Source organism: Carassius gibelio, chromosome A15 (genome assembly GCF_023724105.1).
Source record: "Carassius gibelio isolate Cgi1373 ecotype wild population from Czech Republic chromosome A15, carGib1.2-hapl.c, whole genome shotgun sequence".
Lineage (NCBI taxonomy): Eukaryota > Metazoa > Chordata > Actinopteri > Cypriniformes > Cyprinidae > Carassius > Carassius gibelio.
In genome coordinates, this window is record NC_068385.1 from 19,140,784 (window position 1) to 19,168,417 (window position 27,634).

The following is a 27,634-nucleotide window of genomic DNA, read 5'->3' on the forward strand; positions in this document are numbered from 1 at the left end:
CTTCTGCCCGAGCGCTTTGGAAAGAAGGAAAAATCGGCGGGCCTAGCGTTTTTCCATGCGTTTTAGGCACGATATGTGAACGGCTCCTTAACTTTGCTCTTTGACAAACTATTGCTACTTATAGGAGCTAATAAATGGCAATAAATAAGACTGACAAGACAGAATGACATGCACACACAGAGCACTTGCTGAAAGACAAGAAGCTGAAGCTAGCTGCGTGGCATGTGCTTTTATAGCTTCCTGGTCATTACATCACCCCACCCATGATGTCACGCCCTTCCATTGGACAGATTGCACACGATATTTGTGGCTGACACTCCCTCTGATTTCAAACAAACCAGTATCCCGGAGTAATTCATGTACTCAAACAGTACACTGACTGAACTGCTGTGAAGAGAGAACTGAAGATGATCATGAGGGTAAGTTATTAATGACATAATCTTGCTATTTGGGTGAACTATCCCTTAATAGTCTCACATTTTTTTATTTTTATCCAGAGTGCTTTTCCATAATTCAGTCTCATTAATTAACACTACCTAGTGACTAAATTAGTCACACTGTATTATGACCCGTGACTGGATTTCACTCTGGGGGAGCCGTTGGACCTAACATCTCTCTCCACACTTGACTAGGAGGGAGTAAAAGATCCAGTCTCCCTATCCTCTTCTTTAATAGTAAACAATGTTATAACCTTGAGCCTGCAATTGGTTCAGCACTTGCCTGTGGTTGTCACAGTTGTGTATAAAAGACATAAAAATACATACATAACATAACACACTGAATATCACAAGATTATAATAGTTGATCTTCAGCCCAGATATCCTATGGATTGTAGTGGGCCACCTTGGGCCGAAGTAAGGATAGTACTTACACCCATGGTATGGTTCATCTTTAGACCTCTTCATCGTCCTCGTTAGAGACACTGGAACGATCATCAAAGGTTGGCTCATAATATTCTTCTAGTGATTATTTGTTGATTATTTGGGACTTTTATCACTTCCATTTGCTTAAAGGGGGGGGGGGGGGGTGAAATGCTCGTTTTCACTCAATATCCTGTTAATCTTGAGTACATATAGAGTAGTACTGCATCCTTCATAAATCCAAAAAGTCTTTAGTTTTATTATATTCATAAGAGAAAGACAGTCTGTACCGATTTTTCCCGGAAAAACACGACCGGCTGGACGGCGTGGCGTGTGGGCGGGGCTAAAGAATCACGAGCGCGAATAGGCTTTTGCGTTGAGAGGATGTGGAAGCTGTGACATTACCGTGAGGGAAAACCCATCATCCAAAACAAACCATGGCTTACAGTCAGATTCAGCCGTTTATTTATGATCCAGAATCAGATCCAGAGGCTGAAACTGAACGAAAGCAGCAGCAGCAACGACTCGCTCCGAGCGGGGCTCAAACCCGGGTCTCCGATGGGAGGAGGACGCGCTAACAAGGAGGCAGAGATATTTGAAGCAGTTTTACTCACCGCTTGCTGTTCCAACACACGATCGTGACCCTTTTTCCTTGGGATTGCATCATCCTTAAGAAATAAACGATACGCAAATCCGTCGTCAAACTGGGCCTTGTGAACAAGCATCTTCGAAATGCAGGGAACAAACAAAAACACTTGCACAACTCCGTTGATGCTCTGTAAAAATAAACTCCATCCACTGGTCCCTTAATGCTGTTTTTTTTGGTAATCTGTGCAGGGTTGTCTTGCCCTGGCAACCAAAAACACACTTCTTTTGTGACTTTTCGCGACGCTCTCGCTCTGATCAGTGAATCGCTCTGATCAGTGAAATGTCTGTGCTGCTCAGCCTCGCTATACGGGAGCGCGCGCTCTTCCGGCAGAAGTGCCTTAGGACCCATTAAAGGAAATTCCGCTCCATCTAACGTCACACAGAGCCATACTCGAAAAAAACTTTCAGAAACTTGTGACAAATTTTGGGAACAAAAATACTCCTTCAAACGTACAACTTAATTTTTGAAACTTTGTCCATGTTTAGCATGGGAATCCAACTCTTTACCAGTGTAAAAAACTCAGTATGCATGAAATAGCATTTCACCCCCCCTTTAACATTAGTGTTGACGATTAATGTTCATAATAAAAGTAATATACAGCTAAATAATAATCCTCCTATTAATATGGCAATTCTTTAAACATTCCCAGGTTAGCAAACCACGCTCCCCATGCTCCAAATTTCAAATCAATCCAATCCCAAATACATTGGTCTCTTCAGGTATTTGCTGTAACTTCAACTCTTAATTTTTTTAATTTTAGTCATAACTTCACTGAAAGCTCCAAGGTTAACGCATCATCAGTATAATTAATAAATCTTTGCTGATTATTATAAAATGTAATTTATCCACTCTGTATTTTTGTTTGGTGTGATATAACAATATTTGGCATGATATAACAATCTAAATATTGACTCGAACCCTACTTTTAATTCATCTCTTGCCTTGAATTCATTAGGAATTCCTCTTGGTTGTCCAATTGAGTCTAAATATACATATAAATATAACCTCTTTTAATTTTATTGTCTTCCTTGTTTATGCTTTGTTCTGTTCTCCATCACTTCGCTCTCGGCGCTGACAGCCGTGATGAACCTGTATTGCAGAAAAGCAAACCCAGACGTGAGACTTATTGTTTCAAATGTTCTGCGCCTGGTTTAACCTCCTGAAACTGTCCAAACTGTAACTTTCCCCAACAGACTGTGCTTTTTCCAGCCTGTTTGATGGACACCTGGGGCACACTTCATTGGGGGAGCACGTAATCAACACTGGTGAAGCAAAACCAGTTCACCTTCCGCCATACCCGAGCTCACCGGCCAAGAAAAAAATAATTGAAGATCAGATTCAGATGATGCTGGAAGAAAAGACATCATCGAACCATCTTCCAGTCCATGGGCTGCACCCGTGGTAATTGTCAAGAAGCCATGTGGAGACCACAGGTTTTGTGTTTTCATACAGAGGCCTTAATCACCTGACACTTAATGATTCGTACCCACTTCCCAGAGTCAACGAATCATTGGATTTCCTGGCTTGTGGAAATTTCTTACTACTTTGGATTTGGCTCGGGGGTACTGGCAGGTGTCCTTGCTGGATTAGTTTACAAGTGCTGTTCAGTGTACTTGGATGATATTGTTGTTGTATCCCCAACCTTTGAACAACACTTGAAAGACCTCGGGGAAGTCCTTTCTAGGCTTGAGTCAGCTGGTTTTACTCTCAAGCTAGATAAGTGTCAGTTCTGCTTGAGTGAACTCATCTTCCTAGGATACAGGGTCACGCTGGATGGTATTTCTCCTGATCCAAGAAAGGTGGAAGCGGTCACAGAGTTCAGGACACCGATGGATGTGAAACAAGTGAGAGGATTTCTCTGCCTCACAAGCTACTACAGGCGATTCATTCCGAGTTATGCACAAAAAGCTGAGTTGCTTTTTAAACTCACCAGAAAGGAAACTCCGTTCAACTGGGACGATGGTTGTCAGGCTTCGATGGACTACTTGAAAAACTGCCTTACGTCTGAACCCATTCTGTGCCTCCAGGATTTTTCACGTTCATTCTTCATACACACTGGCGCTTGTGACTTGGGCCTTGGTGCAGCCTTGATGCAGAAGGATGACATGGGGCGAGATGTGGTGGTAGCTTTCGCGAGCAGGACGTTGCACAAAGCGGAAAGACTGTACTCAACACCTGAGAAAGAGTGCTTGGGAGTTATTTGGGCTCTGGAACATTTCAGACCTTACATCGAGGGCCTTCATGTAACCATTTATACTGATCACAACAGCCTGAGGTGGCTGATGAACCGAGCCAACCCTCTCTGGACGACTGGCGAGATGGTCCTTGCGCCTACAGGATTTAGATTTTAACATCGTCCACAGGCCGGGGTTCAGAATATAGTTCCAGATGCTCTATCACGCAACCCACTACCTCATTGTGAGGGCCCTATTGACATTCTTCCTCCACATGCGGTCATAGCTGGGATGGATCTGCGCAGTCTCTCCTCAGTCCTGATAATTGACAGAGCGCAGTTGACACAGTTACAAAGGGGTGACCTAGTGGTTGGCGGTCTTCTTCTCAACCTTGAAGAGGGTGGTACAGATGAAGAACATGTCATTCATGATGGTCTGCTTTATTTCAAGGACCCTAAGATAACCTGCAGTCTCCATCCAATGAAACAGCTTAAGTTATATGTCCCAACAGTAATTCGACCAACTGTACTCCGATATTATCACGACCATCCTACAGCTGGCCACTTGGGTGTGACACAAACGTTGGCCAGGCTGAAACAGAGGTTCTTTTGGCCCAAGATGGTGACAGATGTGAAAATATACGTTATATCGTGTCCTGTGTGCCAGTTGACGAAGCCGAGCCAAAGAAAACCAGCAGGACTGATGGTTCCGATTAAACCTATGAGACCCTGGGAATACACAGGAGTGGATTTTGTGGGTCCGCTTCCTCGTACTCAGAGTGGAAATGAACATCTAATCGTCTTCATTGACTACTTTTCAAAATGGGTGGAAGTGAGTGCAGTCCGGTCAGCGTCAGCTCAGGTGGCAGCGAGTAAGTTTCTGAGATATTTGCTCGGCATGGTGCACCAACCTACCTCATATCAGATCATGGGACCCCGTTTGTGAGCAATCTTTTTGAGCATGTGGTCGCTGCCCTTGGCACTGAACACCGGCTGACAACGGCATACCCACCCGCAAATGAACGCCACTGAGAGGGTAAACCGCACACTTAAAACTGCCATACGTGCATACGTGGAGGACAAGCACACTTCGGGGGATAAATATCTTCCACAAATCTGTTTTGCTCTTCGAACTGCTTGCCATGAGAGCACAGGTCAATCCCCAGCAATGTTGTTATATGGCCGTGAGTTGGACACACCACTTGATTTGATAACACAAACCAAATTCTGCGGGAGTAGATGAGCCTGAGGTACCCTATCATGAGAATTTGAGAGCTTCCCTGAAGGATGCTCACAATCATGCCAGAGTTGCTCTAAGTGCAAGCCATACAAAAAACAAGCGTTACTATGACAAGAAGCGACATACAATTTCCTATGCTGTGGATGACTTGGTCAGAGTTAAGACACACCCCAAATCTGATGCTGGTGCAAACTTTACAGCTAAGTTGGCCCCAGTTTATGACGGACCATTTCGTGTCTCTAAGAAACTGTCAAGTGTCAATTACAGACTTTCAAACGTGGACACTGGGGAAGATGCAGGAGTGTTTCATGTAGTGAATCTACTGCCTTTTCATTCAATGGAAACGGCCATGCCCAAAATCAGTTCCTATGGTGATGTTGAGATGTCACTACCTTTGGATGAGGACTTTGATTCTCAATCAAACAGAGAATAATCTGTTAATATTAACCAGGAGGTTGATACTGTCTACTTAAACAAACCTTTGGATCGACACTCAGACAAAGTTAGCTGGAACATTGTGCTGGACACTCACTTGACTTTGCTCCTGACAGTGTTGACGGAGGTACTGTTTCTGACTCTCATGACTTGACATCTGACGCAGGTACCATCGAACCGGCATATCAGGGTCTGAGTCGTTATGGACTGAGACAGAGAAGAGTCCCGAGAATTACTTCTGACAGGTCTGTGAATAAGTGGACTAACCCCTACCATACTCAAAAAGATTTGACTTGTATTAAGGACGACAGACTAAGTAAGAGTGTTATTCAAGAGTTATAACTGTTGTTGTTCTTGCATGTTCATGGTTCCTATCTAGGAAAAATTTAGTGTTTTACTTTTGTGTTGAGGTCATAATGTTCTCAAGTGTTACGGAGCTAATGTACGCTGTGCTAACATGTATGCTTGTACTGTCTGTGCATTATATACCCCTCTGTCTTGTTAACTTTTCAACTCAGTCAACAGAGGTGGAGAGTCCAGGGGTCAGAAAGTAAAAGTCCTGCCATATTTTTGTTCCACCCATGAACCCAGCAGCTGATTTCGCCAGAGGAGGAATCAAGTCATTCCTTTCAAGTCACAAACAAGTCTCAAGTTAAATCCCAAGTCCTCAAAGAGTTAAAGTCAATGAGATAATTAAGTGACTAATTAAATGATAATTCTGCATTAGTGATGAACACCTGCTGTTAACAATCAACATCACTGAAGAAATGAGAAACACAAGATCTAGAATTGACTTTAAGCACAGCCTTGGATGAAATCAACTGGAAGAAAAAAAAAAAAAAAAAACTTTGTCACCATAATTGTGGTGAGTCCACCATCATGGAGATCAGTGTTTGCTTTAGTTGGGCTCTTGACCCTTTTAATAATTCAAAGTAATTTGCTTTTAAACACTTGCAGTTGTGTTACGTAGTAAACATTAACACATTGCTGAATGAAAAGCTTGAAGTAGAAAATTTAATTGACCTTTTTTCATCTAAAACATTTTAATTAACTTCATGAAGGTGTCTCTCTTTGGTTTGTTAAATTATGTTCAGCAATTACTGAACTACAAAAAAGTCCTATTAAACAAACATTATTGTAATGCTTAAATATTGGGGGAAAAAATTGTACAGGCTCGGGATTTTAGACATGAGCACTTATCATATGATCCTCAACAGTGGTTACAATAATGATTCAAGCTACAGTGCATGATGGGAGTTTTTACTATGGTGTTACCCAGCATGCACTTCAGCTTGAAGTGTTTTGTTGATTGTCACCATTGTTGAGATTCATATGCTGGGCCATGATGTCTGTGCGTCTTATTAGGAAAAGATTTCGAAAAATGTATATTTATTACATACATTAGGAAATGTATTCATTATAGTGATTAAACTAACGGTTCCACAAGGTAGGTTATTTAAAAACTGAACATTTGTTAATAATAAATACATAAAATTGTTTTGGAAATAAACAGGCTGATGCCTAATAATCACTTCATCATGTAAAAGCAGCTAGTAACGGTTTTCTGCACAGCACTGATCGCACTGTTTTATAACAGCACATGTACTTTTACAGAGAAATATCTAACATAAGAAACCAAAGGTCAAGAGCCCAACTGAAGCAAACACTGATCTCCATGATGGTGGCATAATTTTAACCAATAAAACATCAGCATCTGATCCTCTGTAACGCACAATAACAGCAGGTGTTCATCACCAATGCACAATCATCATTTAATTAGTCTCTTAATTATCTCATTGACTTTAACTCTTTGAGGACTTGGGATTTGAGTTGAGACTAGTTTGTGACTTGGAAGGAATGACTTGTTTCCTCCTCTGGTGAAATCAGCTGCTGAGTTCATGGGTGGAGCAAAAATGTGGCAGGACTTTTACTTTCTGACCCCTGGACTCTCCACCTCTGTCAGTCAAGTATGAGTGGTTGTTAAGTAGAAGTTTTCCTTTGCTGTGTACGGCTGAGGGCAGCCTTTTTTTTTTTTTTGGCCGGGGGAAATCTGTAACAAGTGGAAATAAGTGTGGCCCCTTTAAGAGCTGCGCGCTCCCTGTAAAACGGTATGCACTCTGTATGATAATGTATACAACCGCGACTCGAATCCCCCATGTATGCGGGTAATTTCTGTTTGTAAATCATTTTGTTTTAATCTTGTTTGTTTTTGTTTTGGTAATGCTGTGGATGGTGGAATATGGGACGGACAATTGCCCGAGTTCGATTGGAGAAATAAAACGCGATTCGTTGTTAAATGTCAATCGCCTCTGTGAGTTTGTCTGGCCTAATAACTTTGTGAGCTATCCATATTTTTTTCCCTCATGACACAACGCGTTACAACTGACTTTATTTCTGTCAGACGTCTACAGAAGATCTTATTGAACTAAGGTTTAGATGTTGATTTATTGTTTCATTTGAAGTAACCATGTTAGAGATCAGTGTTTGCTTTAGTTGGGCTCTTGACCCTTGATTTCAGTCTTTGTGTTTTCTCTGGCTGTTATAGCCATGTGTTTTTAAAACATGTTTCTTATAACTCAAAAACCCAGAGAAAATATTAACAGATATTGGATGTTATGCAGCTTACTGGTGATGACAAGCATTAATAATGGAGCTGTTCAGAGTTCAACATCTGATTAAATAGGTACTGCGTAATTAATTCAGTTTATTATAATGGAAATCATTCAAAGAGCCAGTAGTTGCATCATAATCAGCTCACATAAAATTACCAAACACTTTAATCAGAATATGAACCTCAACAATGGTGACAAAAAAAAATTACTGCAATGCATGCTGGGTATTATTATAGTAACAACTAATCTATGGCTTAGGCAAGCTCTGCTGCCTTTTATTTTTATTATTGTAACCATTGTTGAGGTTCATATGCTGATAATTGATGTCCGTGTGTGACTGTTTGACACCATGGCAGATCACACTATTTGAAAAGTCATTCAGATTAACTGATATCACAGAACCACTGGCTCTCATAATCACTTTTATTATATTATCAAACTAATCACAAAATACTTATTTCATCAGAGATTAAACTCCATACAGTTCAATAATTGATGATGATTGTCATCAATGGGTTAAGTAAAAAATGCAAATGGAATTTCTTCTGGGCTTTTGAAATACAACAAATGTGTTTTAGAAACACAGGGTTATAACAGCCAGAGAAAACACAAAGACTGAAGTCAAGGGTCAAAAGCCCAACTAAAGCAAACACTGAACTTTAACATGGTTACTTCAAATGAAACAATAAACAACACCTGAACCTTAGTTCATTGATGATTGACCATTATTGACAAGACCTGATGTTAACGTGCAGAATCAACAAAGATGAAAATCACTATTTTTATTTCACCATTATAGTGGTCGGTGTTTGGATTAGTGGGGCTCTTGAGCCTTACATTTTTAAAGTCTGGTTTGGATTGACTGTTACAACTGAATTGTAATAAAAAGACAAGTAAAAAATCAAAACATGGGCATTTGACATGAATCACCAAACTCAATTAAAGCCTAAGCAGATTTGATTTACCTCATTGATTATAACAACACTGTGATTTTACAGTACCTGCTAATTAAAAGGATTTCTTGAAAGTTGTTCTGATAGTAAGAATAAGCTTTCTTTAGGCACACACATACATCAAAAATTAGGGTAGGAATCTCAACAATGGTGACAAACAGCATATTCAGAAAAAACAGAACAACTCTAAACATTAGAAAACAAACTACTAAAAGTAACATAAAAAAAATAGAATAGTAAGAATAGAGAAAATTACTGAAACAATTCAGCTAATAATTTATTCATGCTGCAATGCATCATGGGAGCCATGGATGAATTTTGATAGGTGGCACCCAGAATGCACTGCAACATGCTTTTTTGATTTTCACCATTATTGAGATTCACAGGTTGATTCTTGATGTTTGCATGTCTAACGGAAAGACTCTTTTGAAAGATTTTTAAACAAACAACTTTTAAGAAATTTCTTAGATTGTGTCTAAAATGCTGGAAATACTTTGTTGAAGAATAATAGGGCTGCAATAATCAACAATGTAACTGACTTGAACATTTTAGGGGCCAAGAGCCCAACTAAAGCAAACACTGACCACTATAATGGTGACACCATTAAAATAGTGATTTTTGTCTTTGTTGATTCTGCATGTTAACATCAGGTCTCGTCAATAATGGTCAATCATCACTCAATTAATCACTTAATTATATCATTAACTTTAACTCTGCTTCAGTGTTAATTTAACACTCCTATTTTAACACTTTCACACTCTTGAGTATGGTCTCACATGTACTCTCAGCAGAGTTAATTTCACTCAGATTTTTTTGCTGTGTACCTGATTTTTTATAAGTGCGTAGATCCACTGAAAAGGGTGGACCCCACAATTTGGCAAAATGTGGACATTTTTATGTCTTAATGAGGAAACAAGCTTATAAGTCACACATAATTCGTTTTCTGTGAGGGCTAGGTTTGGTATATGTTTGTACAGAATAAAACACATTACACCTGTGGAATGTCCCCATAAAACTTGTGGGTGTTTGTGGTTTAGATATTTTGAGATTCTAAGAAACAAGATGACAGCTCTGACAATTATGATAACATCAGTTGATTTACTGTTTTTAACTCTTCATATAGTTAATGATCACTGATAGTTGATGCTTTCGCTAATAGTTGTGCTGAGTGCTGAGTGCTGAGTGCGTGTGTGTTGGTGTTTGTATGTCAGAGCTGTGGTAAAACCACAAAGGTTTTTTTTTTTTTTTTCAACCTCAATCTCTAGATCACCAGCATCTATCCTGTTTAACTAATCCTGGCAGAAACTCTTTCACTTGTGGTTGATGGAGGTGTCATTTGGGCCTTGACTACTTGTCAGAAAGTAAGCTGATTTTCCTGAATGGGTCATCATGAATATTTTGTGAGTTATAAAAAGAAACACTTTTACTGGCAGCATTGGGATCAGCTGGACCTGATCAGTAAATCAGATCACTCGCTGCCTAAAACCTTGTCAACTTCAGTATTTCTGCATAAATCACACTGCCCACATAGCAACATTGTTTTGGCCCAGATCCGGCCCACATCTGGCACCCGTGGAAAGATGATCTAGCCCACATGCAGCGTGGAATGATGGCACTTGGGCGGACCGCTCCTGTTTGCCAGATAGGAGCCACAAGCAGGCCATAGCAATGCCACATGTCAGCCAAGGGTAAAGAAATTAACCAGAACTGGACCTTATCTGAGCCACAAAATCTGTGTATATTAAATATGAAGTAATTTCAGCTTTAATAAGCCTGTTAACAAGCAGAATCACGGAAGGAAAGAAGAGAACAGAAAAAGAGAAGAGCAGAAACACAACTACAACGGACTTATGCCACAACCTTATATGAAATCAATTGAAGATAAAAGAAGACATTAAATCACTCAAGCTCTCAGAAGAGGAGGATTAAACAACTTCACAAACAGCTTTACCAGCTTCACTTATTACTAACCAGACTTTATTTATTTTACACATCTACAAAAGTTTTTATTGAGAATAGACAGAGGTTTAACTCGAATGTGTTTCACCATAACAGTGATTAGTGTTTTCATTAGTTGGGCTCTTAACTCTTATTATATATTCTGTCTTTTTTTTTAGCGTCTGTGACGGTGTGTTTGTTAAACACATTTGCAGCTTCAAAGAAAGCTAGAGTGACATGATATCAAGTGCCGGCTGTTATCTGTTGATGGTTTTATAATCATCATGAAGTACACTGGTTCACTGATGTTTTTTTTAAATCTAACAATTATGTTGTTCCAATGATATATTGATATTACAAACCCTGTGTTTCTGCCATATGAGATCCAGCAGTATTCTAACAATCAGTTCAAATCTTTTAAATAAGATGAGCTTTAAAAAAAAAACTTAAACTATGCTGCCGCACACATATATAAACAATCAGCACATGAATCTCGATAATGGTGACAATCAAAAATATTTAGATAAACTGATCAATTCAGAACTTCACTTAAAAGCTACTAAGTCGCAACAAAACAACAGCAAAAAATATAAGAAAATATTAAGAATTAAACAAAATAATAGGACAATTCAGCTGCATAATTTATTCATGTTGCAATGCATGCTGGGAGTTTTGTACTATGCTAGTACCCAGCATGCATTGCAGCAAAATACATTTGATTGTCACTATTGTTGAGATTCATGTGCTGACTGTTGATGTATGTGTGTGTCATCATTTTTTCATGTTCGTTAAAATCTTCTAACTGATTGCTGTAATATTGCTGGATCTCATGCTGCAGAAACCCATGGTTTGTGATGTGAATATATTAATGAAACAATTTTTAGAAAAAAAAGCAAATCAGCCTGTTCCATGATGATAATAAAACCATCAACAGATAACCGCCATCAATTGACCTAAATTCGTTTTAGCTTTTTTTGATGCCGCAAATGTGTTTAACAAACACACCGTCACAGCAACCAAAAAAGACAGAAGAATAAGAGTTAAGAGTGCAACTAATGGAAACACTAATCACTGTTATGGTGACACATATTAGAGTTAAACCTCTGTTAATTCTCAATAAAAACTTTTGTAGATATCTAACAGAAATAAAGTCAGTCTGGTTAGTAATAAGTGAAGTTGGTAAAGCTGTTTGTGGAGTTGTTTAATCCTCCTCTGGTGAGATCTCCAGATATTTAATGTCTTCTTTTATCTTCAATTGATTTCATCTAAGGTTGTGGCTGAAGTCAGTTGTAGTTCTTGTGTTTCTGCTCTTCTCTTTTTCTGGTCTCCTCTTTCCTTCAGTGATTCTTCTTGTTAAAACGCTTATTAAGGCTGTAATTACTTTATATTTAATATATACACAGATTTTGTGGCTCAGATAAGGTCCAGTTCTGGTTAATTTCTTTACTCTTGGCTGTCATGTGGCATTGCTATGGCCTGCTTATGGCTCAAATCTGGCAAACAGGAGGGGTCCGCCCAAGTGCCATCATTCCACGCTGCATGTGGGCCAGATCATCTTTCCACAGGCGCCAGATGTGCAGGGCCGGATCTGGGCTGTCACAATGTTGCTATGTGGGTGGGGTCAGGTGTTTGTAGTTTTGTGAGACAGGTTTGATGCAGATCTCTGCAGGTTTATTCATTCAGCGCATCTCTGTTTAATGATTGAATTTAATTGTATGAATTTTTTTTATGAATTTAATGCTGTAGAATTGAGCTGAAAGACAATTGTGAAAAGCTTTCTCTTGTTTCAGTTTTGCCTGAATCTGTGAATTTGGGTCTCAATTGAAAATTTGAAATTGGCCAAAAAATAGAAAAACGAAACTGTAAACCCTAAACAAGTTCAAAATTCAAAATACAGTTAAAACACCTGAAAAATACATTCATTTATATTAATGCAGTACACTGTGCCTTATTTTAATGATATATGTTTTACAATGCAGCCCTGGGTGGAAAACTCTAGTCGCTAAAATCAGAAAGTGTGTATTTCTATTCTTGTTTTGGGCTTCACTGAACTGAAGGGAGACCTGAGTATGATGTGATTAAATAACTCAGTGTTGCAGAAGTTAGACTTTTATAAGTGTGCAATTCTGATTAACCTTGATAGGATTCAGTTGCAGCATTCATTACTAACAGATCATTCTGTGTTGTATCTATAACTAACATTGCTGTTATAGTTTCACCACAGGATGTTCGTATGAAGCTTACTATTCCACACACTAAACTATTTTGTCTTCAGGGAATCCACCCAGTGTACATGGTTTTCATTTTCACCTTTTAAGGCAGGCTTTATGGTCTGAATGGAAAAATATTAGAAACAGGCGTCGGATGACTTCTTTAATTTATCTTCTGTGTTGCACCATCCACATCCTGAAGCAAACTATATGATGCCATCACCTTTATTTCTGTAGCACTTTTCACAATATAGTGTGTGTTATAGCAGCTTCATTGTGACTAACTTAAAGGGACAGTTCACTTTCAAATTAAATCAACGAACAGTATTTATATAGTTTTTACCTCTTGTACACAACCACATTCAACTGATCTGAGGGCGCCCGTGCTTCCTGTTGTCATTTTTTTACACAGTTTTCGGAAGTGTTACCTTTTACTGTGAAAATCTAAAAATATTTAGACGTACAGGAAATCACAATGGAAGACGATTTTGATATATCGACAGACAACGTTGAATTTTTTTTCACAACCATATTTATTTGAACATAGGAAAAGCCAGAGTGTTAAATTAACAATGCTCAGAGCATATATAAAAGTCCCACTCTAAAAGAGTGTTAAAGTAATGCTGAAGCAGTGTCAATATTCATGAGATAATTATGTGATTAATTATTGTGATTAAAGTGCTGATTGATCATAAGTGATGAACACTGGATGTTAACAAGCAGAATCACCAAACGAGAAAATCACAATTTGTGTTTCACCATTATAGTGGTCAGTGTTTGCTTTAGTTGGGATTTTGGCTTGTGAAATTTTAAATTTAAAATTAGTTTGGCAAGCCAACAGCAAATATCATCAGGTTATAATGATTATGTTTTAATGTAATCATTGTTTGACCCAATTCACTGAACTCATTTACATTTTTTCTCTAAGTAAAACTTCAATTAATGACTGTAATATCTTTGATTCCACAATGAAAGAGTCTGTATTTTCTATAAATTTTGTAGGCATCTCTTGCAAGTGATTCTAATTTTTTTATTAAAGAATCTTGATTTTAGGCACGCAAAGATAACAAGAATCAGCGTATGAAAACTACGGTGACAAACAGTGTATTCAGATAAACAGATCTACTCTGAACATCATAAATCTAGATACAAAAAATTCACATAAAAACAGCAAAATTAAAATAAAGTTAGAATACAAAGTTTAAAAGACAGTTCAGCTCATAATTTATTCATGCCGCAATGCATGATGGGAGCCATGGATGAGGTTTTTTTTTTCATTTGGTGATTGGTGCTTGTTAACATCAGGTGCTTTAATAATGGTCAAGCATAACTCAATTAACTTCCTTATCTCATTAACTTCAACTCCGCTTCAGTGTTACTTTTAACACTGCTTGAGTTCTCACTCAGAGTGTTAAATTAACACTGGAGATTTTGCTGTGTAACATCTCTATTAATTCGTAATAATATTTTTTTAGACACATACAATTCAAACTGGTTAATTTGTGTGCAAAGTTGGTAATGCTGTTTGTGGAGATGATTTATCATCTGCTGAGATCTTGAGAGATTCAATATTTTTATTTCAGCTGATTTCTTCTAAGACTGTGACTAAAGTCAGTAGTTCTTGTGTTTCACTTTTCTTCTTTGATTCTGCCTGTTAACATCCAGTGTTCATCACTTATGATCAATCAGCACTTAATTAATCACATAATTATCTCATGAATATTGACACTGCTTCAGTGTTACTTTAACACTATTTTAGAGTTTGACCATATATGCTCTGAGCAGTGTTAATTTAACACTCTGGTTTTACTGTGAATGCTGGAGGAAGCATCCGCTGCAGCAGTATGTCTTCAAGCCTCAGAGAGACAGAGATTTCTTCAAAATTGGTGTTGTTTTAGTAGCAAGTGTTGTGAGATGCCAACAGAAGTGGAGAGCATATGTTGTCACGAATGCAACATAGCAATGCCACAATTATAAGATGATGAAGAGAACATTGACAGTATCGCATCACACACCTGCCTGAGTTTTCTCCGCTGTTGAGCTGCAGTGTTTTGCCCCTTGTGTTTAGTTTGCCACATATAAACTGGAGGCGACATCCAAGGCCAGAGGGACCCAATGGCATGCTGTCAGTAGAGTGTGTAATGTGTTGAATCTTTATTATCATCGCTTATCGCTTTAACGATTATAGGGTGCATTATAAACCAATTAATTCATTACAATTACTGCATTATATTTCAGACAGTGATCAGTTGGACGTGGTTGTGTACAAGAGATAAAAACAATATAAATACTGTTCGTTTTCTCACACCACTCATTTTGTGTCTTAGGTAATCAATGTGTTCTCATTATGGGGAATTGTTTAATTTGGACTTCTCTGTGCATGCTCTTTGAGGTGGTGACCATAGACCTGCATTATGTGAGTCACAGACAAGAAAGGTTTGACCTAAAAATATCAAAATGGAAACTACTGCAGAAACAAAGATACCTACATCATCTACATTCATGCAACTGATTACGTACATTTATCTGCGGTTTCCTACATTATCATTTGCTATTGTCATGTTACTCAAAATGTATTATAAAGTTTTATGTGCAATAGTCTTACCCCTCAAAACATCTAGTATCTAGTTCATTGTATAAGTAATTAAATGCAAAATGGTTAATCTAGTTGTCATAAACTGTCAAGCACTTTTTTTTTACACATTATTATTTGAATTTTTTTTGTAAATTTTGCATGAATTGTGCAAGTGAATCTTTACTAATGAAGAGAATGTAGATGATAAACCAATTATAATCCATTTCTCTGAAATAGCTCAAAGTTTCATCTTATGAATCTTCAGTTGGAAATCTTATACTGTATAGACAGAGGACAACACAAGAGTTAAAAATTCTGACAATGGACTTATTTTTATCTTTGTGCCCAGCAGCAGCCTAATGCGATGGCAGTTTGTATATCATTCAATTTAAGTGTCTAACATGCAGAAAAATCACATTAAGGGAGGGGGAAGCGTCACCCAAAATTAAGCAATAGAGGATGTGCAACAAGCATGTTCTTAAAATGCTTAAAGCAACTGTGTGATTGTACAGGGGGAAGCATACACCCCTAGCAGCAGCAGCAGTCTAATACGATGCCAGTTGTGTATTATCCAATTTTATTTATCTACCATGCTGTAAAAATCACAAAGGGGGAAGCGTCACCCCAAGTTCAGCAATTAAGGATGTGCAAACAAGCATTTTTCTTAAAATGCTTAAATCTCATGCCAATCCAGAGAACCCACAGAGCAGTACCGAATCTCTATCTCCAAAAGTTTCCAGCCTTGTCATATCTGCAAAACAAAACTACAGCTTCCGATTCTCTTTGGAAAACCAAGCTCCTGTAGGCATGCTGTAGGCGGAGCTATAATACTGATGTTTCGTGATGTTTCCATTTTCCATTTTTAGTATCTAGTTTTGTGATGTTCAGAGTTGATCTGTTTATCTGGATATGCTGTTTCTGGATATTGCAAGTGTATCTGTGTGTGCCTAAAATAAAGACTCTTTAATTTAAAAAAAAATCAGAAACACTTGCAAGAGATGGCTACAAAATGAATAGAAAATGCAGACGCTTTCATTGTGGAATCAAAGCTGTTACAATCAATAATGGAAGTTTTATTTAGAGAAAACACTGTAAATTAGTTCAGTAACTCCGGTCAAACAACAATTACATTAAAACATAATCAATACTATCCAATGACTTTTGCTCTTGACTTGAAAACAAATTTTTAAAGTAAAAAGCCACAAGCCAAGATCCCAACTAAAGCAAACACTGAACACTATAATGGTGACACACAAATTGTGATTTTCTCGTTTGGTGATTCTGCTTGTTAACATCAGGTGTCTTCAATAATGGTCAATCATGACCCAATTAATTTCTTAATTATCTCATTAACTTTAACTCTGCTTCAGTGTTTTAATTTAACACTGCTTCAGAGTTTATATGAGTCCACAGACTCCACACTCAGAATGTTAAATTAACACTGGAGATTTTGCTGTGTACCAGTACCGAAGCACTCCACTACCTCGGTCCCTAACGACTTCCATCCTGTTGCTCTCACCCCCATCAATGCCAAGTGCTTTGAGGAACTGGTTGCATCCAGGGTTCTAAATTAACACTTGCCAACCCGCCAAATGCGGCTTAAAATTCATTTTGGCGGGTGTTAATTAAAACTTACTAGCCAGTTTGGCTGGTGATGCATGACATGAGGCTCTGTTCTCTGTAATTTATTCCCTTGGCAGCACTTCCTACATTTCCCATGAACAGTGTGCTGTAATGCAATGTGATGACGTTTCATATTCCCATTGGCTGCACACAGTTTTCAGTGAAACAAATAGAGCGTCCATCAGAAAACACAAGGAAGAAAAACAAAGGGATCCAGAGCAGGGAGCATAGACTGAAAGCGGTGGGAGTTAGCTATTAAAGAAAAAAATTAAGATTAAACTAAATGCGGCGGTGGTTGGGACAGATTTCTGGTGGTGAAAAGAGGAATGAGGCAGGGGATGAGAATATCGACATAGAAACAAAGAAAAGAAAATATAATGCCAAATGGCTGATGGGTCATGAATGGCTTGTGTTTGATCACAAGAATGTCGTAATACTTTGTCAGGATTGCTGCATGTAAGTTACGAAAAAAAAAAAAAAAAAAAAAAAAAAAAAACAAGCAATTTCGTGGAGGGAACTAATAATTTTACATTTGAGTCAGTGTATATTTTGTTGTATGCATTGCACTTCATATGTGTTTTTCATGCCAACAATGTTAATAAAATGATCAAATGCATTCAGTGGCACTCATAATTTATGTTATTTTTACAGAAAAAAAATGGCTAGTGGAAATTCTGATTGGCTGTTGATCTAAAAAGTTAATTTAGAACCCTGGTTGCATCCCACTTAAAATCCTGTCTCCCCTGCTACATTAGACCATTCCAATTTGCCTATCGCCACAATAGGTCAACAGATGATTGCCATATCTTCGCCACTTCACTCTGCCCTCACTCACCTGGACAATCAAAAGATAGTCAAAACACACATGTGAGAATGCTGTTCATTGATTTCAGTTCTGCATTTAAAACAGTAATCCCCTCCAAGATGATCTCCAAGCTCAGCCAGCTTGGAATCAGCACACCCATCTGCAACTGGATTCTAGATTTTTTGACTAACAGACCTCAGTGTTAAATTAGATAACCTCTCATCCTCCATCATCACCCTTAACACCGGCATGCCACAGAGCTGCATACTGAGACTTCTCCTGTACTCCCTATTCACCGATGACTACATTCTTTTTTATGGCTCCAACACCATTATCAAATTTTCAGATGACACCACAGTGGTAGGTCTGATCAAGGATGACGATGAGTCAGCCTACAGGGATGAGGTACAGCACCTGGCTGTGTGGTGTGCCACCAACAATCTGAAACTAAACACCCAGAAGACAAAGGAAATCATTGTGGACTTCAGGATGACTTGGAGTCATGCACACACACCCATCTACATCAACGGAGCTGTAGTGGAGCGTGTGTCGAGTTTCAAGTTCCTTGACATCCACTGCCGCGTTTCCACTGCACGAACTTTACCCAGGAACTAGGGTCTTTGGCCTGGTACTTGATGTGTTTCCACCGCAGGAACCAGAAACTAAATAAAGTTCCTGGTAAAAAAAATGCCCAACAGAATGTCTCTGCTGGCGAGGTAGTACTTTTTCAAAGTTCCGGAACATTCAGGTGCGGGACTTGGGCACTAAACCTGCTGATTGGTTGAGTTCATGCAGCATTGGTTGAGTTCAACCACCATTTATTCGGATCATTTTCAAAATATTACTGTTATTGTGTCATGAAATCTAATTTCAAAAAGTATTTCAGGCGAGAATGTAGTTGTTTAAAACTCAAATCTGTGGTTTATTTAAAAAGACAGATATCCTATTGATATCCTATTTCATTTTATTGTAAATATACAGTGAGGAAAACTGTGGTGGGCAAGGCGAGCTGAAGGATGTTATCAAGTACGCTGCTGTTTGCAGAATTACCAGATTTGCATTGTCGCAGACATCACACTCCTGAGTCCAATGCACAATGTCTGAACTACCGAGAATGCACATCCAAAATCAGCGTACTTTGTATTGAGAGACACGCGCAGACCTACGTCACCAGTCTATTTGCCGGTCCTTTACACCGCGATGGAAACACAAAAAGCAACAGGTCTGGGGTGAAAAAGTTCCTGGGGAAAGAAGTTCTTGGTACAAATTTTCAGGGTAATTTCGGTGGAAACACACCACACATCTCTGATGACCTCATCTGGTCCCATAACACCTCCACTCTGGTCAAAAAGGCACAGCAGCACCTTTACTTCTTCCGGAGAATTAAGAAAGTTCACCTGAGTCTCAGGATCCTTGTGGAATTATACCGCTCTAACTCACAAACTGCATCTCAGTATGGTACAGCAATTGCTCCACATCTGACCAAAACGCACTCCAGCGGGTGGTGAAAACTGCTCAACGGATCACCGGCACCCGGTTTAACTTCCATTGAGAACATTTATCACAAGCGCTGTCTGGGCAGGACAAGAAACATCACCAAGGATGCTTCTTACCCTAACCATGGACTTTTCACTCTCCCTCCATCTGGCAGGCGTTACAGGTGCCTATATACGCTCTTGTCCTAGTAGGCTCAGGAAGAGCTTCTTCCCCAAGTCTGTGACACTTCTGAATGCCACACCACACCACCAATCTAACCTGCACCTTCTTTATTACTGCATCAGTCACAGTACTTTATATACAATTGCACTATTCATATATTGCACAGACTAGACATTGTTAAAGCTTTTACACTATAAACTGTCTAAAGTTGTAACTGTGCAAAGCACACTAAACTATTGCTATAAAAATATCATTGCACTATTGTTATTTTGCATATAATATATTGTTTAACAATACTTTTGCACACTCATCCAACTGTATTTATTACCACTGTTATCACATTGCTACATTGTTCATAATGTACATACAATCCCTTCATTGCATTCCTATTTATATTCTTTATATACTCTTCTCAATACTGTATATAGAAACTCCACTGTACAGTCTGTATATCATAGCTTCACTTACTCTGCACTTTTATGTATATAAAACACTATATTCTTCCACTTCTGGTTCAATGCTAACTGCATTTCATTAGCTCTGTACTTGTACTCTGCATAATGACAATAAAACTGAATCTAATCTAATGTAATCTAATCTAATCAGTCACTGATTTCATCAAAACACACACACACACAAAAAATCAAAACTCAGACACACCTTTGAGGCTCTGCAGAAAATATTAATGGAGATAGAACCCCAAGAAAATGGCACACTGAGTGTCAATCTCTAAATATTGGAGTAATCAAAGACATTTGGATACAGGATGTGTTTTATTTCGTTAGATCTTGCATTCAAATATATTCCATGATTAATGGAAAGGGCCATTGTTAAAAGTAAGTAACATCTCAATAAACACTGAGGTCTTTCAAAGAGAATATTCCTATCTTTATTTATAGTAAGTCAACTAAATATTAAGCATTTACTGACAATGTTTGTGTTTTATTTTTGAACATTTTTATATTAAAGCAAATTTAGCTTTTGTTCATGGTAAAAGTTGTTGTTGTTATTTATGTATATATATATCCAAAGTCCAAAGTAAAAATTATACTTTGATGTTATGGTAAAAAGTTAGTTTTTCCAAAGTACAGATTTTAAGTTTTTTTTTTTTATCATTTTAAATAATGATTTGGTCTCCATTAAAAAAACTATATTTTAACTTTTTTTTTTCAATGTATTTTAATTTTTTTTCATCTTGGGCAGGAGAAATATTTTGATATTAAGTTGAAATTTCAAGTTTCAACCAAATTAGAAATTTAGTTTGAGAAAAACTAATACATTTACCTGTAACAAATTACAGCAATTTTTTGGTTGCTCCAAAGTATATATATATTTTTTTCAGTGAGTGATTGAAGGCGAATGGTTGCCTTCTCCTACACTGAAAAAAGTAATAAGTAAATTTACTTAATTTTTATTTGGCAAGTTTTTGCACAAGCATTTTTCAAGTAAATTTAACACATTTGGAAATTAAGTAAATCTACTTAACTAAGTTAAGTAAAAAAATAAAAATAATAATAAGTACATTTTATTGAGTAAAATTTTAATTAAATAATATTAAATTAATGTATTTAGCAGACACTATTATCCAAAGCGTCTTAGAGTGCATTCAGGCTAACAATTTTCACCTATCATGTGTTCCCAGGGAATCGAACACCCCAACCTTGCACTTGCCAATGCAATGTTCTACCACTGAGCTACAGGAACACTTCAAGATTTTGTGAAAAATAAGTGAAAATATTTATCATGTGCATCCAGTCCTTTGTGCTGTCTTTGCTGTAAACTGGTTTAAAGAGACAGAAGTGAAAGACTTATTTACCCTCATTTGATAAAACTGTTTTGAAAAAAAATATTTTACATTTAGAAATTTCTAGAATATCTGTTTCGGGTTTTTTGTTAGTGTAAAAACTTTTCCAAAATAAAAAAGTAAGTAAGTTAAATTTTCACTTATTTTTCACAATATCTAGAAGTGTTCCTGTAGCTCAGTGGTAGACAGTGTTGGGTATAGTTACTTTGGAAAGTAGTTAGTTAGGTTACAACGTTACCATCAATTAAAAGTAATCAGTTATGATACAGCGTTACCTATTCATAAAAGTAACGCGTTAGAGTACTCATGCGTTACCAAAAATTAAAAGCCGTTTGCAGCGTCTCACACACGACAGACACAGCCCCCGGCCCCTTTAAATGCACCTAGAAGTCGTGACTCCCGACAATGAATAACGTCAGTCATCCGACTAAATTAACACTGCAGGATAACAATAACAGGAAAGACAGTCAGCAATCGGCTATTCCACATGGCGTTTTATTTATTTATTATCACAGAACATATTATTAATCAAAATTCGCACCTAACGTTACCCAGCCCGGGTAGCCTAGGCTACTGTATATTATGAGCACCACAAGATAACTCCTGATTTTTCTTTAACTTTAAATAATGCAGTTATCAAAGTACAAGTATGCTTACTTGTAAACACAACCTTAAACAGGCTTGCAGATTTAAATCCATTTAGAAATGATGAACAACCAGCCAGCCAACGATCTAACAGAAATTAACAGCTGCCTGTCAAACAAAAATGATAACAAACCGAATTAAATCCTTCACTGCCACACAGGCAAATGACAAATCGCTTAATAGCCGAACTAATTATTATTAAAGTGTCACTCACAGTCACAAGCCTAAATTCGCTTTAACACAGTCCTCTTACATTTACTCTTCAAAGTAGTGATTAAAACGTAGCGTTAAATTTGAGGTAGAATTTTTGGCGACAGAAGCTTTTCACCAAAGCAGAGTGTGCATTTTACCGTTATGTTCTTTTCTTTTTCGTTGACAAATTGAAAATAATGTGCGTACTTCCATAAACCAAACGCTGTCCTCTCTGCTATCTTGCCGGGAGTTCGAAAAAAAGAAAAAAAAAAGAAAAAACCCACACGCACACACACACACACACACACACAGGGTCAGGCGCAGGGCACAGACGCATCACATCCATTGACTTTATGATCACAGAGCTTCGGCTCCGCTGATACTGTACATCCGCAGGTGGCACAGTAGACCTAGGACTACTGTCTGACAAAAAGCAGGCTGCAGTCGGGATTTTCCTTTCCTTAAAATAACGGATTACTTTTTAAAAAAAAATATTACTTTGTAACGCGTTACCCACAACACTGGTGGTAGAACATTGCATTAGCAAGCGTAAGGTTGGGGGTTTAATTCCCTGGGAACACATAATAGGTGAAAATTGTTAGCCTGAATGCACTGTAAGTTGCTTTGGATAAAAGTGTCTGCTAAATGTATTAATTTAATATTATTTAATTAAATTTTACTCAATAAAATGTACTTATTATTATTTTACTTAACTTAGTTAAGTAGATTTACTTAATTTCCAAATGTGTTAAATTTACTTGAAAAATGCTTGTGCAAAAACTTGCCAAATAAAAATTAAGTAAATTTACTTATTACTTTTTTCAGTGTACATCACGCTTCTCATTTCCTGTCTGAGCTTTAGTTTAAATGTCACCACGACAGCCCAGTGCTTGTTTAATCCATGATCTGTTTCCCTACCTGTGTACCAAGATTGAATGACCAATAATTTTCTCCTATTAAATTAGGATAAGACAGAGATATTAATTAACAGATCAAAAACCAGTTCACAGAATCTTGTAGACTACAATTTACAACTAGACGGATGTAATTTTACTTCCTCTACACAGCAAAAAAATCTGAGTGAAATTAACTCTGCTGAGAGTACATGTGAGACCATACTCAAGAGTGTGAAAGTGTTAAAATAGGAGCGTTAAATTAACACTGAAGCAGAGTTAAAGTTAATTAGATAATTAAGTGATTAATTGAGTGATGATTGACCATTATTGACGAGACCTGATGTTAACATGCAGAATCAACAAAGATGAAATTCACTATTTTAATGGTGTCATCATTATAGTGGTCAGTGTTTGCTTTAGTTGGGCTCTTGACCCCTAAAATGTTAAAGTCAGATTTTAGTTGTCAGTTATAACCAGAGTTGGGTATAACGCGTTACAAAGTAACGCGTTACTGTATTCTAATTACTTTTCGTGATAACGCAGTAATGTAACTCATTACATTTAAAATAAATGTAATTTGATTACAGTTACTGATGTCAATAAAATTACGTTACTTGCGTTACAAATGTATTGGTAATAAAAAATATTAAAGTAAATAAATTAAAACGCATTTCTAATCAGGTTTTGGGGCGGCTGCGTCAGTTATTGAGCATGCGCTTTAATGAATTACCGGAGAACTCGTGCTGTTAAAATGGACGGAGATTTTTGTTCAAGATCGGGAGGGAAGGTAACTTCTGGACAGGTGAAGAGAGCTGGAGCAGCGTGCGTGGTGGAGGAAATGCTGCGCTTGTCGACTGTGGAATCGCAGTCATTTAGAGACTTGCTTACGATGACAGTGACGGACAGCTCTGTACCCTTGCAGGATCGAAAGACATTTGCAAGGTATCTAGATAAATGCTATGCGGATGGATGGAGGGCTGTCACTTTTGTGTAAAAAGGATTTTCGATTTTTAAGACATAAGTGTTCATTGAATTGATTGTAAAATCGATTTTCCATGTCTAAAAAAAAGACGTTTCCTTTTTTTTCAATGCCACATATCGGACGAACGAGAGCGCTTGGAAACGCACAAGTCAGCATTATTTCTTATTTATTGGCATTAGAGCTTTAATCTGGCCTTAAAAGTTAGGCCCGACAGGACCCGAGCTCGACAGGTCTCGGCCCGAGCCCGAGAAGTATTACATTTTGATTGACAGCTTTTTAAAAGCCCGAACCCGTTTGCAGCCCGACATTCAGATATGCGCATACACACACAGCTCTTTTGCCTTTTGTCAACAATGAGTCATTTATAAATGTTTTAACATAATTTATTCATAACTAACGTAGACTAGGCCACTTGGAAGTTGGAATAAAGAAATAAAATAAGTCCTCTGTAACATCTCAGCACTCTAAATAGACATAGACTCATTTAGCCTATAAATAAAAAAAAACGCACCAATAAAAACGAGTCTTTTTTAACAGATTAAATTAAGATAAATGTTTAATTAAGATGGGTATTTGGCAATAACGAAATTAAGATAAAGGCTCCGCCGGGTTTGCTTCTCCACATATCAGCTGACATTTAATAATAGAATAATGCCAACATTAGCGTAAATACTCAGTCCACATTATGCATTTAAGCCTTAATGAATATATAGTTATCATTTGAAAAACCTTAACACGCAGAGATTAGGCTTGGTCTACATGTTTTTGTGGAGGAAAATGATTGAATCCACTGTATGTCTTCAGCGCGTTCCTGCGCTCACTGATGGTGCGTCATTATTCACTCATTATTCTCATTATAAACATGGTCAAAACTTTTCCACACCTCAGAACTTTGCTTTAGTTGCTGGTGCAACCAAAACGTATTTTCGCCAGAGGCAAGCCTCCGTTGCATCTACTCAGCATCCATTTCACATCTTTCTCGCGCTAATCGAAACACATCACATGAACGTTCATATACCTCACAAACCAGAGCGCAAGCCCGAGCCAGCGTAACATGATATAAAGTAAGCCATAACACAAGTTTTTTACATCTATATTTTTTAATTGTTTAATTATTTTTAAATAAATCGATAATTATTTCAAAATCGATTCCCTGTTTTCATTTTCGAAACTTTTTTTGGTTGGTCCGATCGATTGTGCAATCGATTTTCGAACGAAAGTGACAGCCCTATGCGGATGGAGTATGTAGGCTACCTACTTAAAAAAAACATTCGATCGTTTGGAATATGTCTCCACAACCGCAGACATCTGGCAGACAAGCTTCCTTGGAATGACACCCATGTAGTTAAGACATACTGTAGATACATTTAAAAAGACTACATTTTCCATTGTTAGGCAAGTTTATGTTAAGAATGTTAAGTTATAGAAATGCATTGCATTTTTAATTCAAGTTGCTGTTTTCATATTTCTCTAATATTTTTCAGTCAATATTAAATTACGGAAAGAACTGAGTTTCACTTTGTAGTTTTTTTCCTTGTATGTTTAATAGGTTTTCAAAGTAACTTGAAAGTAAAGTAATTAGTAATCTGATTACTTTTTACATGCAGTAATCAGTAATGTAATCAAATTACAATTTTAGAGCAGTAATTAGTAATTTGTAGTGGATTACTTTTTTTGAGTAACTTACCCAACACTGGTTATAACTAAGTTATAAAACTGATGGACAAGCAAAGACTATTGTTATTCCTGAATTACTGAGTTAAAGTTACATTGTTATTGCAGCCCTGTGATTCTTCAACAACGCATTTTAAATACAATCTGAGGAATTTCTTAAAACTTGTTTGCTCAAAAATCTTTCAAAAGAGTCTTTCCGTTAGACGTGCAAACATCAAGAATCAACCTGTGAATCTCAACAATGGTGAAAATCCAAAAAGCATGTTGCAGTGCATTCTGGGTGCCACCTATCAAAATCCATCCATGACTCCCATGGTGCATTGCGGCATGAATAAATTATTAGCTGAATTGTTTCAGTAATTTCCTTAATTCTTACTATTCTATTTTTGTTTTTTATGTTACTTTTAGTAGTTTGTTTTCTAATTTTTAGAGTTGTTTGTTTTTCTGAATATGCTGTTTGTCACCGTTGTTGAGATTCCTACACTAATCTTTGATGTATGTGTGTGCCTAAAACAAGCTTCTCTTTTTTTAATTATCAGAACAACTTTCAAGAAATCCTTTTAATTATCAGGTACTTTACAATCAAAGGGTTGTTATAATCAGTGAGGTCAATCAAATCTGTTTAGGCTTTAGTTGAGTTTGGTGATTCAGGTCAAACGCCCATGTTTTTTTTAATTTTTTTTGTCTGTTTGTTACAATTCAGTTGTAACAGCCAAACCAAATCTCACTCTAAAATTGTAAGGCTCAAGAGCCCAACTAAACCAAACACTGACCACTATAATGGTGACATATACACAGTGATTTTCATCTTTGTTGATTCTGCATGTTAACATCAGGTCTCGTCAATAATGGTCAATCATCCCTCAATTAATCACGTAATTATCTCATTACCTTTAACTCAGCTTCAGTGTTAATTTAACACTCCTATTTTAACACTTTCACATTCTTGAGTGTGGTCTCACATGTACTCTCAGCAGAGTTAATTTCACTCCGGATTTTTTGCTGTGTACAGTCAAAAATCTAGGTGTTATATTAGACAGCAACTTGTCTTTTGAAAATCATATTTCCCATGTTACAAAAACTGCATTCTTCCATCTTAGAAACATTGCCAAGCTCATAAAAATGTTATCTGTTTCTGATGCAGAAAAGCTAGTTCATCCATTTATAAGTAACAGTACATCCGTCTAGTTGCAGATTGTAATCTACAAGATTCTGTGTAGTGTTTTTTGGTCCAATAATTAATATCTGTCTTATCCGAATTTAATTGGAGAAAATTATTTCGATCTTTTAAATTTTTAACACACTCTGTTAGCTTAGATAATTGAGAAGTTTCATCTGGTCTAGTTGAGATATATAGCTGAGTATCATCAGCATAACAGTGGAAGCTAATTCCGTATTTTCTAATAATATTACCAAGGGGCAACATGTATATTGAAAATAGAAGGGGACCTAGGACGGATCCTTTGTCCACTCCATATTTTACTGATGATAAATGAGAGGACACCCCGTTTAAGTAAACAAAATGGTAGCGATCGGACAGGTAGGATCTAAACCATCTTAGAGCCTGTCCTTGAATACCTGTATAGTTTTGTAATCTATCTATGAGTATGTCATGATCTATGGTGTCGAACGCAGCACTAAGATCAAGTAAGACTAGAAATAAGATGCAGCCTTGATCTGACGCAAGAAGCAGGTCATTTGTAATTTTA

General features: G+C 37.3%; 1 protein-coding gene across 1 annotated transcript in view; it reads left to right on the forward strand.

Annotated features, from left to right (window-relative positions):
* The first annotated feature begins 5,430 nt into the window (after positions 1-5,430).
* The window catches only part of LOC128028726 (uncharacterized), a 63,521-nt gene continuing 41,317 nt past the window's right edge, over positions 5,431-27,634 (forward strand). The window contains exon 1 of the mRNA XM_052616052.1: positions 5,431-5,602. The gene's annotated coding sequence lies outside the window, so the exon portion shown is untranslated. The remainder of the gene's footprint in view (positions 5,603-27,634) is intronic.